This window comes from Brassica napus, chromosome C9 (genome assembly GCF_020379485.1).
Source record: "Brassica napus cultivar Da-Ae chromosome C9, Da-Ae, whole genome shotgun sequence".
NCBI lineage: Eukaryota > Viridiplantae > Streptophyta > Magnoliopsida > Brassicales > Brassicaceae > Brassica > Brassica napus.
The window spans coordinates 23,439,455-23,445,856 of NC_063452.1; the positions used below are offsets into that span (position 1 = coordinate 23,439,455).

The following is a 6,402-nucleotide window of genomic DNA, read 5'->3' on the forward strand; positions in this document are numbered from 1 at the left end:
ATCCATTCTATAACTCTTTTTATTTCCTTTAACTTTTCTTTTGTGAGAAAATTTTCTCACAAACAAAGAAATTTTATAGTACGAACTAACATAAAAGCGGACTCATTTTTTATAAAAAAATATTCTATCTACTTCCAATTTTTCCGATCAAAAAAGGTATCTATTAACAATAATCTAAAAAATGATGAATAACTCGCTATTCACCCAGGTACTCAGTCATAATCCTGATGTCGGAGAGATGGCCGAGTGGTTGAAGGCGTAACATTGGAACTGTTATGTAGACTTTTGTTTACCGAGGGTTCGAATCCCTCTCTTTCTGTACTTTCAACTAAATAACCAATCTTACGTGATTGACCACAACGTATCAAATCAAATAAAAAAAATAGATATAAAATCTACATTTCTTTGCTATGGAAAATGCTGGGAAGAGCAAACAATGGATCCAAACCTCCCTACCAATCTATGATACATGAATAGGAAAAAAATTCCCCGACAAAATCCCTTACCTTGTGCCTTTTGAGTTTTAATCAAAAAAGCGGGCAAAGGGGAGTTGTCCGAACTCTTGTTTTTAGTGATTTTTTTTTACTTCACTTAGGTTTTTAAAGTCTGGCGAGAGTAATATTCTACGACAAGCAATTCATTTATTTTCAAACCGACGCATTTCCTATCTATTATTTGATTGACTAACCCTTCATATTGGAATGTGTGAAGAGTCAGATGGTTTGGCAATTCCTCGGGGGCAGATGACTCAAGAAGATTTTGAACCAAATTTCTAGAGTTTTGTTCATCCTTCACTGTAATAATATCTCGGGGTTTGCATCGATAACTTGGTATATCAACTATACGACCATTAACTAAAATATGCCCATGGTTAACTAATTGGCGCGCTTGAGGAATAGTCAAAGCCATACCCAACCGAAAAAGGATGTTATCCAAACGCATTTCAAGTAATTGTAATAAAACTTGACCCGTTGACCCCTTGGCTTTTCCGGCGATACGAACATATTTAAGTAATTGGCGTTCTGTAAGACCTTAATGAAAACGCAATTTTTGTTTTTCTTCTAAACGAATACGATATTGAGATTTTTTTCCGGGGCGTGATTGGTTTCTAAGATCGCTTCCTGCCCTAGGCCTTTTACTAGTTAGTCCCGGTAAAGCCCCAGACGGCGTATTTTTTTAAAACGAGGCCCTCGGTAACGTGACATAAAGACTCCTTTTTTTATTGAAATTGTACAAAAACTAAACAAAATTAAAACTGAACTAAATGATAATGATAAATAACGTAAAATCCACTCCAATAAACTATTGGAATACAAAGAGTCAGAAGATATATTCTCTCAATATACAGATTTTTTTTATTGTATATACAATATATATAAATCAATAAATCACAAAAAGTTTCCTTTATTTTCTTCATTTATTTTGCCAAGATCTAACCCTTTTACTTTACCCCAATATATATTCCTATATGGAAGTTTATATGACATAATATAAATGGCGTGGTAACTCTTGGAAAAAGGTGAAAGAAGTCTTTTCAATCTTTTTTTTTTTTTTAAGTACATTAAAAATCATGTAAAAAAATGAAAAACTATGTAAAAGCCGGCTATCGGAATCGAACCGATGACCATCGCATTACAAATGCGATGCTCTAACCTCTGAGCTAAGCGAGCTCAACTAAAATAGTGTATACAAATTCACTAAACTACTAGATCGTATTAATTAACTATTCTATTCATATTTTTACTTATCTATTTAGAATTCATCATATTTTCGATATTCTAGAACAGAATATAGCTCAAATAAATAGTGACTATCATTAAATAAATAAAACAAAACCTTAATGAATTAATATAATATAGCAATATATCGACTTTCTAATTTTGATTTCATGAGTTTCTAAATAAGAAAATTTTAATTAGACCGGAAAGCTTTTTTTTAAGTTAAATGATATCTGATTTGAAATTCTTGGTTTTTTTGTTCTAACCTCATGTGATTATTATTATTTTATACTTTTTCTCTTTTTATTTTCTTTATTATTTTATAGAATTATTAGAATGAATATTCGAATATTCATTTCGAATATAATTTTTTAGAATTATTCGAATTTCAAATCTACGAAGTAGACTTAGAATCTTTTTCTATTGCACATTGTAGAATTCTAAGTTTCAATAATGATCATAAATTTCTTTTCATGGAAGTAAAAAAAACGAATCGACCGTTCGACTATTTCTTAAAATTGAAGACAACGATGAGAAAAGGAAGAACATATATATGTTCTCTAATATATAACCATATTGAATTGCAAATACAAAAATGATAGAATCTTTGTTGATTAAACTAAATCAATATGGATGGGGCTAAAAAAAATACAAGAAGATACCAAAGAAATAAAATAAGTATCTATATGTAATGAATTCCAAGGTTTCGGCATAAGAAAAAGTGGAAAGACATCATAATGAGATCCTAATCTCAAAGCAAAAAGGGGGATATGGCAGAATTGGTAGACGCTACGGACTTAATTGGATTGAGCCTTGGTATGGAAACCTACTAAGTGATAACTTTCAAATTCAGAGAAACCCTGGAATTAACAATGGGCAATCCTGAGCCAAATCCTGGGTTACGCGAACAAACCAAAGTTTAGAAAGCGGGATAGGTGCAGAGACTCAATGGAAGCTGTTCTAACAAATGGAGTTCAATCTCTTGTGTTGAATCAAATGATTCACTTCATAGTCTGATAGATCCTTGGTGGAACTTATTAATCGGACGAGAATAAAGATAGAGTCACATTCTACATGTCAATACTGACAACAATGAAATTTATAGTAAGATGAAAATCCGTTGACTTTTAAAATCGTGAGGGTTCAAGTCCCTCTATCCCCAACCCTACTCCCTAAAAAAGTCTGTTTGACACCTTACCTTTTTTTAGTTATTCAAGAATTCATTATCTTTTTTCATTCATCCGACACTTTTACAAACTCGAATTTCTTTTCTTATTATATACAAGTCTTGTGGGATATATCATACATATACAAATGAGAAAGAAATATCGATTTGAATTATTTCGAATCTAAATAATTTTTCATTCTAAAACTTAGAAAGTCTTCTTTTCGAAGATCCAATAAATTCCTGGTCCAAAACTTTTTTCATTTACTACTTTTGCGTTTCTTTTAATTGACATAGACCTAAGTCATCTCATAAAATGAGAACGATACTTCGGTAATGGCCGGTATAGCTCAGTTGGTAGAGCAGAGGACTGAAAATCCTCGTGTCACCAGTTCAAATCTGGTTCTTGGCATAGGATTGATTAATTTTGATAAGTTTATAGTCTTCAAATTAAACGTATCTTTAGTAAAAAAAAGTGCAATAATCCTTTATCCCCCTCTCTTTTTTTGTTCATGTTGTGGATCCATTCGTTCAAAAAAAATGTATAAGACTTTATACCTAATTCATATTCGAAAGGAAAGTTCTGGTTGAAAGAATAAAAAAAAAAGTAAAAAAAAAAGATCTATATCTATCTATAGTATCTATCGTTGAAGGGCAGAAATACCCCCAACATTCATTAGATTAGATACAATAGAAATAAAATTTTAACCCCCCCCCCCATTTATTGTATTGCTTTCCGATCTTATTTATTCATTCCCAGTTATGTGACTAAAGTTTACTAAGTTATGTGCGCGATACAAAGTTCATAATGCAGAACTCTTTTTTTTTTTAGTTCATCCTATTGGCTCGGCTTTTAGGAAAAAAATATCTTTCAAATTGGAGATTAAACTATCTATAATAATATGAATAAGACCTTAATTCTTATGTTTGTTTGATCTAAAAACGACTCGAATTCAAAATATTCTGCGAAGGTCCGTAGTTGTAGAAACTAAGACTCATTTTTATCATTCAAATTTTTTATCATTCAATAAGCATCTTGTATTTCATAAAAATTGGGGGCAATATAATCCTTACGTAAAGGCCACCCTATCCAACTTTCGGGCATTAAGATCCGTTTCAGCCGCGTATGGCTATCATAAGTGATTCCTAACATATCATAAGATTCCCGTTCTTGAAAATCCGTACTTTTCCAAACCCAGAAAACAGATGGAATTCTGGGATTACTCCTGTGAGTAAATACTTTTATGCAAACTTCTTCCGCTTGATTGACACCATATTCTATTCTTGTAAGATGATACACACTGGCTAAGAGGCCACCTGGTGCCACATCATAGGCACATTGGGAACGTAAATAATTGTAACCATATACATATAAAATTACAGCAATAGAATGCCAATCTTCGGGCTTTATTTGTAAAATCTCTATTCCTTGATAATCGAAGCCCAACGATCTATGAACCAGCCCGCGTTTGGCTAGCCAAACGGACAAAGTGCCCTGCATCTTTTTTATTTCCCCCACACCTTTTTTATATAAATTTAAGTATTTCACATTTACCATGAGTTCTAATTTATGAAGATTTTTTTCTTATTCTCTCAAATCCTCCCTAATTAACTAATTCGTGGGAAGATACTGGGCTTTTGTATTTAAAAAATGTTTCAGTAGAGATCTCTGAAGTAGATGATGGTGGATAGAGTAATTCTTGATCATAATTTCCAGCCTGTGTACTGCGTACAACAAAAAAACTTGTGATTACAATAATGTTGATCTTTTAGTTAACTCCAAGGACATTCGGAATTTCATATCGGATGACACCTTTTTTGTTAGGGATAGTAATAAAAATAGTTATTCTATATATTTTGATATAAAAAAGAAAAAATTTGAGATTAACAATGATTTGAGTGACCTAGAAATTTTTTTTTATAGTTATTGTAGTTCTAGTTATATGAATAATAGATCTAAAGGTGACAACGATCTGCACTATGATCCTTACATTAAGGATGCTAAATATAATTGTAATAATCACATTAATAGTTGCATTGACTCTTATTTTCGTTCTCACATCTGTATTGATAGTCACTTTTTAAGCGATAGTAATAATTCCAATGAAAGTTACATTTATAATTTCATTTGTAGTGAAAGTGGAAGTGGAAAGATTCGTGAAAGCAAAAATGACAAGATAAGAACTAATAGTAATCGTAATAATTTAATGAGTTCTAAGGATTTCGATATAACTAAAAACTACAATCAATTGTGGATTCAATGCGACAATTGTTATGGATTAATGTATAAGAAAGTCGAAATGAATGTTTGTGAAGAATGTGGACATTATTTGAAAATGACCAGTTCAGAGAGAATTGAGCTTTCGATTGATCCGGGTACTTGGAATCCTATGGATGAAGACATGGTCTCTGCGGATCCCATTAAATTTCATTCGAGGGAGGAACCTTATAAAAAGCGTATTGCCTCTGCTCAAAAAAAGACAGCGTTGACTGACGCTATTCAAACAGGTAAATGTCAATTAAACGGTATTCCGGTAGCTCTTGGGGTTATGGATTTTCAGTTTATGGGGGGTAGTATGGGATCCGTAGTAGGCGAAAAAATAACTCGTTTGATCGAGTATGCTACCAATGAATGTTTACCTCTTATTTTAGTGTGTTCTTCCGGAGGAGCACGAATGCAAGAAGGAAGTTTAAGTTTGATGCAAATGGCTAAAATTTCTTCGGTTTTATGTGATTATCAATCAAGTAAAAAGTTATTCTATATATCAATTCTTACATCTCCTACTACCGGTGGGGTGACAGCAAGTTTTGGTATGTTGGGGGATATCATTATTGCCGAACCCTATGCCTATATTGCATTTGCGGGTAAAAGAGTAATTGAACAAACATTGAAAAAAACCGTGCCTGAAGGTTCACAAGCAGCTGAATCTTTATTACGTAAGGGCTTATTGGATGCAATTGTACCACGTAATCCTTTAAAAGGTGTTGTGAGTGAATTATTTCAGCTCCATGCTTTTTTTCCTTTGAACAAAAATGAAATCAAATAGAACAGTTAGTTTATCATAATTAAATGAAAACCCTGAAAAATTCATTTTTCTTTCGAATCATTTTTTTTATCGATATTCTTGTTTACTACTCAGTAAACCTTTATCAACAAGATAAAAAGTGAATTTTTGCTTTCGGGAAGTTCTAATTCGACTAGAAAAATTAAACAAAGTTTTTTTCCTCTCTTGCTTGCATATGGATAGATAATTCAAATAGAGATATAGATCTATAGAGAGTCTTGCATCGTTTTGCATTTCCCGAAAATTCCCTGTTTTTGGATCAGATTCCAATCAATTTTGTATAAATTTTTAATGGAATAAAGTTTTTTCTTTATTAATGACTACTTTATTAATGACTATTAGAAGACAAAAAGAACAAAAAGAATAATAAATCTAACAGAGAGATTATGATAATACATCTATTTTATTTTGAAAGATTAATAAGTCCATTTATTTAGTTTGGCGTTTCTTGTAC

At 31.8% G+C, this 6,402-nt stretch overlaps 2 non-coding genes across 2 annotated transcripts; one reads left to right on the forward strand and one right to left on the reverse strand.

Moving 5' to 3' along the window:
• Positions 1-232: 232 nt before the first annotated feature.
• On the forward strand, positions 233-319 carry TRNAS-GGA. Its single transcript has one exon. It is a non-coding gene; the product is annotated as a tRNA-Ser (tRNA).
• A 1,278-nt stretch (positions 320-1,597) lies between these two features.
• On the reverse strand, positions 1,598-1,670 carry TRNAT-UGU. The gene has a single exon. It is a non-coding gene; the product is annotated as a tRNA-Thr (tRNA).
• Positions 1,671-6,402: the final 4,732 nt, after the last annotated feature.